Source organism: Cryptomeria japonica, chromosome 11 (genome assembly GCF_030272615.1).
Source record: "Cryptomeria japonica chromosome 11, Sugi_1.0, whole genome shotgun sequence".
Taxonomy (NCBI): domain Eukaryota; kingdom Viridiplantae; phylum Streptophyta; class Pinopsida; order Cupressales; family Cupressaceae; genus Cryptomeria; species Cryptomeria japonica.
This window is the reverse complement of record NC_081415.1, coordinates 124,102,410-124,111,659: the sequence shown is the minus strand read 5'-3', so window position 1 is coordinate 124,111,659 and position 9,250 is coordinate 124,102,410.

Here is a 9,250-nt window from a genome sequence, read left to right as displayed (position 1 = left end):
CCCCCCCTGAGAAGTAGCTTCCTCATCAAATACCGGAAAATGATTTGTCCATTTAATTCTATCGGTTGATGACAATCATCAACTGTCTAAGTCTCTACTGGTGGTGGTATGACTCCAAGCTAATCTCTGAGATACTTAGAAGTCTCCTTAGGAAAAGGTTTTGTGAAAATATCTGCAAGCTGTTCTTTAGTATTTACATAAACCAGTTTTATCTCTTTTTCTTCAACTTTTTCCCTTAAAAAATTCAGTTTGATAGAAACATGTTTTGTTTTAGAATGTAATACTGGATTTTTAGATATATCAATTGCTGCAGTGTTATCACAATATATAGTAATAGGTTCCTTGCATTTTACCTTTATGTCTTTCAACATTTGCTTAAGCCAAAGTACCTATGTACAGTTTGTTACTGCTACAACATATTCTGATTCTGCTGTTGATAAAGATGTACAACTTTGTTTCTTACTCAACCAAGAAACTAATCTCTTTCCAAGAAAAAATGCTCCTATAGTGGTTCTTTTTTTATCATCCACATCTCCTGCCCAATTTGCATCTGTGTATGCACATAGATCAAAATTTTCATCTTTAGGATACCATGATCCAAGATTTGCTGTGCCTTGTAAGTACCGAAAAATCCTTTTCACTGCTGACTCATGATTTTCCCTAGGATTACTCTGAAATCTAGAAACAATACATACTGCATTCATAATATCAGGCCTGGTTTGTGTCAAATACAGTAAACCTCCTATCATTTATTTGTATCTAGTTGGATTAACAGGTGTAGATTCATTCCTTTCAAATAATTTGTCATTTGTAGTCATAGGTGTGCTTACCGGTTTAGAGTTCTCCATCCCAAATTTCTTTAGTAGTTCTTTCAAGTACTTAGATTGACTCAAAAATATACCTTTATCAGTCTGTGAAATATGCAATCCTAAAAAGAATTTTATTTCTCCAATCATAGACATTTCAAATTCTTGCTGAATTTCAAGAGAAAATTCTTTACATAATCCATCTTCTCCTCCAAAGATTATATCATCAACAAATACTTCAATAATCAAGATGTCATCATTAGTTACTTTGTAATATAAATTACTATATGCATTTCCTTTAGTAAAACCAATCTTTAAAAGATACTTATCCAATCTTGCATACCAAGCTCTTGGGGCTTGTTTCAATCCATATAGAGCTTTTCTTAACCTCCAAACCATATCATTGTCATCTATCAAAGAAAATCCATCAGGTTGTTCAATATAAAATTCCTCTTCAAGATCTCCATTCAAAAATGCACATTTAATATCCATTTGATAAACTTTGTAATCCTTGTGAGCTACAAAAGCCAAGAATAATCTAACTGCCTCAATTTTGGCTAGTGGTGCAAAGGTTTCATTGTAATCAACTCCTTCTTTCTGAGAATATCCCTTACACACTCGTCTTGCTTTATTTCTGACAACCTTTCCATATTCACTAAGTTTGTTTCTAAATACCCATTTGATTCCAATTACATTTTTATCTTTAGGCCAGGGAACTAATGTCCAAGTATTATTTTTCTCAATTTGTCCTAATTCTTCTTCCATAGCTTTAATCCAAAATTTATCTTCACATGCCTCATTGATAGATGATGGTTCAATTTAAAAAATAAGACATACCTCTTCATTTTCCAATCTTCCTCTAGTCATAACTCCTTTGAATTTGTTTCCAATTATCTGATCTTCAGAATGATTTAGTCTTACATACCGGGGTGTCTTAGTTTGCTATTGTTCTTCAATTACTATGGAATCCTCTGATGATACCGGGCTAACTGGATCTTCATTCTGTACTGGTGGATTCAGTGTAGGTTCATTTGTCACAACTTCTGTTGCCAGTTAAGAGTCTATATACCATGAAGTTCCTCTGAATTGTTCATCAATCTTTACATTTGTACTCTCAACAATTTTCTGCAATCTTTTATTAAAACATCTTTTATTAAAACTTCTAGGATCAAATTTTCCAATATACTCATCTCTTCTAATATAACATTTACTTCCAAAAATTCTAAAATACTTAAGAGTAGGAATATTACCAAACCATAGTTCATGAGGGGTCTTACCGGTTTCACCTTTGATGTGAACGTTGTTGAATGTATAGACAGTAGTGCTTACTGCCTCTCTCTAGTACACATGTGGTAGATTTTCTTCTGATAACATACTTCTTGCTGCATCCAAGATAGTTCTGTTTTTCCTTTCAACAACTCCATTCTATTGTGGTGTGTGAGGTGCTGATAATTGTCTTTTGATTCCATTCACTTCGCATAATGTATTAAAGTCCTTAGATGTGAATTCTCCTCCTTGATCTGATCTTAAACATTTGATTTTCTTACCGGTTTCATTTTCAACCATTGCTTTGAATAGTTTGAACTTCCCAAGTGCTTCTAATTTTTCTCTGAGAAAAGTAACCCAACAAATTCTAGAATAATCATCAATAATTAGCATGAAATATCTATCACCTTGTAAGCTTTTAGTTCTAGCCTCAGTGTGAATTAAATCAAGAGCATTATTGGATTTTTCTGGTATACTTTTGAAACTAGCTCTAACTTGTTTTCCAAATTGACATTCCTTACAAATTGTATTATGAGGTTTCACAATTTAAGTTAGATCTCTAACTGCCTTAGAAGTATTGATTTTTACCATACAATCAAAATTTACATGGCATAGTCTCTTGTGCCATAACCAACTTTCATCTATATGTGCAATTAAGCATGCCTTTTCACTGTTATTCAAATGAAAGATATTACCTCTAGTCTGATTACCGGTTGCAATTTCCAAACCAATTCTATTCATGATTTTGCATTTTCCATTTTTAAATTGTAACTGAAAACCTTTCTCAACTAATTGACCAACACTTAAAAGATTATGCTTTAATCCTTCAACATAGTAGACATTGTCAGTGTTATGTTTACCATCAAGAGATAATGAACCCTTACCTTTGATTGAATAGGCTTTGCCATCTCCAAACCTTACTAAACCTCCATTGTATTCTTGAAAGTTCAAGAATTTACCTTTGTCTCCAGTCATATGATGTGAGCATCCTGAGTCAATAATCCATTCATCCTTTGATTCAACTTTAGCTACTAGGGCTTGTTCTACCAGTTGAGCAATAGGTGCTGGTTGATCTTTTGTTATAGCAACAAAAACCCATCCATTGTCTATTGGATCCTCATCAAAATCATCAGTCACACCTTCATCAGCAATGTAACAAGATTTATCTTTGTTCTTCTTAAATCTGTATCTCTGATATTCAAGATTAGGCTTGTATGTTCTTCTAGCTTCTTCTCTTAGTCTAGCATGTCTATCAGGGCATCTTGAAGCCATATGACCAATCTTATTGTAGTTAAAACATTTAAAGGGTGCTTTACCTTCATACTTACTTCCAATTGGACCTTTTGGCATTTTCCTTGCAAATAGTGCTTCAAGTTCTTCAAGCTCTTCATTCTCCTTTCTGGTTTCTTCAAGTTCTCTTGCATAAAAGGCTCTCCAATCTTATTTGTCAAATGATGGAGCAGATGATGTTGATGCTTTAAAGACCAAATTAGTTTTTATAGTAGCAATAGGACCAAATTCCTCAATTTCAAAAGCTGAAAGTTTTCCAATCAATGTATCCCTAGTTACTAATGTATTAGGCATTGTTCTCAACTCATTTATAGCAGTAACTTTCATTTTATATGCCGGTGGCAAACCTCTTAATATTTTTGAAACAATTTCATCTTCACTCAAAGTTCCTCCACAACATTTAATACCCAAAACAATTTCATTTACTCTTTCCGTAAAAGTAGAAATCCTTTCATCTTCTTCCATTTTCAGATGTTCCTACCTGACTCAGAAGCTTTCAAGTTTTTCTATTTTGACTGTGGAATCTCCTTCATTCAGTGTTTCCAAATGATCCCAAATAGCTTTAGTAGTAGACCTATCTGATAATACCATGATTTGTTGATCTAATAATGTGCTCAAAAGTGCTTCTCTTGCTTTGCAATCATTCTCTTCATATTTGGCTAAGGTAGCTAGAGCAATCTAACCAGCTACAATAGCAGTATAACCATTCCTAGTAACTTCCTAGATGTCTTTACCGATGCAATTCAAATGTGTCTCCATTCTGATCTTCCATATCCCATAGTTGGTTCCATAGAGTTTAGGACTATCCTTTCTGAAATAATAGTAGACATTGGATCTCCTCAAGTTGTTAAACTTCTGCAAAAGAGGACTAAGCTTTGATACCAATTGTCAGGTCTCAGAGACAACTGCGAGGGGGGGGGTGAATCAGTTGTCTAATAAATTCAAACCAAAATCTTATTTAACCAACTTAATGCTTAAAACCAGTAAACCAGTTAAGTATACCGGTAGACAGTGTTAATAGTAAATTTCTATATCGGTAAGGATTAATGCATGAAACATAAACACAAAGTCATCCACAACACATGACACCAATATTTTTACGTGGAAACCCTGTAAGGGGAAAAACCACGGTGGGAAACCCTACCCACAATCAGATGATACTACTACAGATAGTAAGTGTACAAAAAGGGGTCTGCACATGCAGAAAGGCCAACAGCCTAGAGCTCACTGCTCAATCACAAATGGGAGTCACACTGACAATGGTTGGATGGTTAAATCCAATAAGAATGTACTGCACAAAATAGCATCTTCATATGCTGGATTCCGTACTGGTGTAATGTTGATATGCTTCTACAAAAACCTAACTTTACCTACAAATGATGTCTTCATGTATACCTCTACTTGATATTGCATATACCTTCACATAATTCTTTTTCGCATTCCACACTTGATCTTACAAATAAGATCTTACATTTATACCATACCCTAAGACCAATTTTAGTAGGTCAGCTCTACAAGATATTACAATAAAAACATTTTACAAATAATATAATATCCGATGCAATAATTGATTGAACATGTCAGCTTAATGCATTTACAACAATAATAAATCATCTCCATAGTGTGCCATGCTGATCTGGAAAAGATAAACCTGCTAGTGTAACCCTAGATAACCTGGACCTATTTATCGGTAAAAGGAAATATGCAAATATGAATATACCAATGATTATTTCTTCAAAATAAAGTGTCCACATGATGTCTTCGACATTACCAAGTGTCTTCCATATCATTCCAGGTACCGGTGAACAATATATCCTGCTGGTGAATCATATGCCAGTAACTGTTGCAAAGTTTACTGTTTGCCTGTGAATGTTGTTGGATCTCCAAAGTAGGTGAATTCAGTAGGTATTGACATCAATGACAAAACCATACCAAAATACCAATAGTAAATTCTCCTCCTTGATCTGATCTCAAACATTTGATTTTCTTACCGGTTTCATTCTCTACCATTGCTTTGAATAGTTTTAACTTCCCAAGTGCTTTTGATTTTTCTCTGAGAAAAGTAACCCAACACATTCTATAGTAGTCATCAATGATTAGCATGAAATATCTATCACCTTGTAAACTTTTAGTTGTAGCTGGACCAGATAAATTAGTATGAATTAAGTCAAGAGCATTATTGGATTTTTTTGGAATACTTTTAAAAGTTGCTCCAATTTGTTTTCCAAATTGACATTCCTTACATACCGGATTGTGAGGCTTAACAATCTTAGGTAAATCTCTAATTTCTTTAGTAGTACTGATTTTTACCATGCAATCAAAATTTACATGACATAGTCTCTTATGCCATAGCTAACTTTCATCAATATGTGCAATTAGGCATGTCTTTTCACTGTTATTCAAATGAAAGATATTTCCTCTAGTTTGATTTCCGGTTGCAATTTTCAAACCAGTTCTGTTCATAATTTTGCATTTTCCATTCTTGAATTGTAACTAAAATCCTTTCTCAACTAATTGACCAACACTCAAAAAATTATTCTTTAAACCTTCCACATAGTAAACATTGTCAGTATTATGCTTACCATCAAGAGATATTGTACCTTTACCTTTGATCAAACAAGCTTTATCATCTCCAAATCTTACTAGACCTCCATTATATTCTTGAAACTTCATGAATTTACTTTTATCACTAGTCATATGATGTGAGCATTCCGAATAAATGATCCATTCATCCTTAACTTCAACTTTAGCTACCAGGGCCTGCTCTACTAGTTGTATAGTAGGTGCCGATTGATCTTCTATTATAGCAACAAAAACCCATCCATTGTCTGCTAGATCTTCATCAGAATCATCAATGACTCCTTCATCAACAAGATAACAAAATTTATCTTTTTTCTTCTTAAATCTGTATCTCTGAGATTCAGGGTTAGGCTTGTATGTTCTCCTAGCGTCTTCTCTTAGTCTAGCATGTCTATCAGGGCATCTAGAATCCATATGACCAATCTTATTACAGTTCAAGCATTTAAAGGATGCTTTACCTTAATACTTACTTGCAATTGGACCTTTCGGCATTTTCCTTGCAAATAGTGCTTCAAGTTCTTCATTTTCTCTCCTGCATTCTTCAAGTTCTCCTGCATAAAAGGCTTTCCAATCAGACTTGTCAAACAATGGTGCAGATGATGTTGATGCCTTAAAAGCTGAATCTATCTTTATAGTAGCAACAAGACCAAATTCCTCAATTTCAAAAGCTGAAAGTTTTCCAATCAATGTATCCGTAGTTACTGATGTATTAGGCATTGTTCTTAACTCATTTATAGTAGTAACCTTCACTTTATATGTTGGTGGCAATCCTCTTAAAACTTTTGAAATGATTTCATCTTCACTTAAGGTTCCTCTACAATATTTAATACCCAAAACAATTTCATTAACTCTTTCCATAAAAGCAGAAATCCTTTCATCTTCTTCCATTTTCAAATTTTCATACCTAACCCGAAAGCTTTCAAGTTTTGCAATTTTGACTATGGAATCTCTTTCATTCAATGTTTCCAAGTGATCCCAAATAGCTTTAGTAGTAGACCTATCTGATAATCCCATGATTTGCTAATTTGATAATGCGCTCAAAAGTGCTTCTCTAGCTTTGTAGTCATTTTCCTCATCTTTTCCTAAGGTAGGTGGATTAGGTTGACAGGGAGTAGGAGTAGTATAGCCATTCTTTGTAACTTCCCAGATGTCCTTTCCAATGCAATTCAGATATGTCTCCATCCTGATCTTCCATATGCCATAGCTAGTTCTATCAAGTTTAGGATTGTCCTTCCTGAAATAGTTAGTAGACATTGGATCTCCTCAAGCTGTTAAACTTCTACAAAAGAGGACTAGGCTCTGATACCAATTCTTAGGTCCCAGGGACAACTGAGAGGGGGGGTGAATCAGTATAATAAATTCAAACCAAACACAACTTATCCAACTTTAATTCTTGATAATGGTAAACCAATCTTTTATGCTGGTAGACAGTTTTATAAGTTAATTGCAATACCAGTACAGATTAATGCATGAAATAGAAAGACAATAACATCCATAACACATAACACCAATATTTGTATGTGGAAACCCTGTAAGGGGAAAAACCACGGTGGGAAACATTACCCAGAATGAGATGATACTACTACAGATAGTATGTGTATACAAATGGGGTCTACACATGCAGAAAGGCCTAGCACCTAGAGCTCAATGTTCAAACACAAATAGGAGTCACACTAACTACAATTGGATGGTTAAATCCAATAAGGATGTACTGCTCAAAATAGCATCTTACTATGCTGGATTCAGTACCAGTGTAGTTCTGATTGTCTTTACAAAAACCTTGCTTCAACCTTCAAATGATGTATGTGTGTAAAGCTCTGCTTATTCTAGCATATACCAAATTATTTCTTCATTCAGCATTTGATCTTACAAATAAGATCTTACATTTATACCATAACCTAAGACCAATTTTAGTAGGTCAGCTATAAAGGATATTACAATAAAATCAATTTACAAATAAAGAAATATCCGATGCAATAACCGATTCAACATGTCGGCTTGATTCATTTACAACAATAATAAAACATCTCCACAGCGTGTCGTGCTGATCAGGAATAGATAAACCTGTCGATGTATATCCTGGACCTATTTTCCGGTAATAACAAATATGCAAATACGAATATGCCAATGAACAAATCTCCAAGAAAAAGTGTCCAAACGATGTCTTCAACATAAGCAGGTGTTTTCCATGCCATTCCAAGTGTCGGTGAACATTATATCATGCCGGTGTACCAGATACCGGTGACTCTGGATAAGTCATTTACTTGCCGGTGAACATTGCCAATTCTTCAAAGTGCTAGAGTTGATAAGTGCTAGTAGGTGTTGATATCAATGACAAAACCATACCAAAATACCAACAATTATAAGATGTTATTGTAGTTAATTAATTCTTAATCTTTAAAATAATACAGTTGTAAGACGTCTATTTATTTTTTGTATAGTTGGTCAAGAGTGGGATGCACTACATTTGTATATTGTAAACAATCTTGATTGGATGACGGTATGGATTGAACATTGTCAATATTTTGGATGCACATTAACATGGGAAGGTGTGGCTTCATTGGTTTAAGAAGCTCATCGTAATGGAGATTCCAATGTTATGCAAAGGGAAATTGATTTAGCATATGGTTTAAGAGATAAATAGGTACGTATAAATTTATTAATCACCCATATGTTTATCAACTCACAATGCAATAAATTTTACATGTTTGACATATCGTAGGTCAAACACCACAACGCTATGTGCTGCAAAGGTCATAAATTTTGCATAAAAAGGTTGGATGACATGAAAAAAACTTGTGATTTTGGCATCACTGCTGTCTTTGAGGTGACAAATATTTCATCGAGAAATGACATACATCCTCAACAGTCTCAAAATTGATACTGTGGCATTTTGGATGATATACTTGAGTGTGACTTTAATTCTTTCAAATTAGTTTTGTTCGTCGTTAAATGGTGCAGGCTACGATTGAATAAAAATGGTCCTGATAGAACTGTTATTGAACATGATAATGGTTTTGCAATGGTAAATACAAGGTCATTTGAACCAGTTGGGGATGAGACCTATGTTCTTCCAAGGCAATGTGAGCAAGTATTTTACTCAGAGGTCCCACATAAACCGGGTTGGTCATTTGGTGTTAGACATGATCCAAGAGGAAGGCCGATAAAGTATAATGTGATGGAAGAAGAAGATACCAAAGAAGTAGAAGATGAAGTAGATGATGATCACGATCGATAGTTTCTCAATGATGATGAAGAAGAAGAAGAAGAAGAAGAAGAAGAAGAAGAAGAAGAAGAAGATGATGATG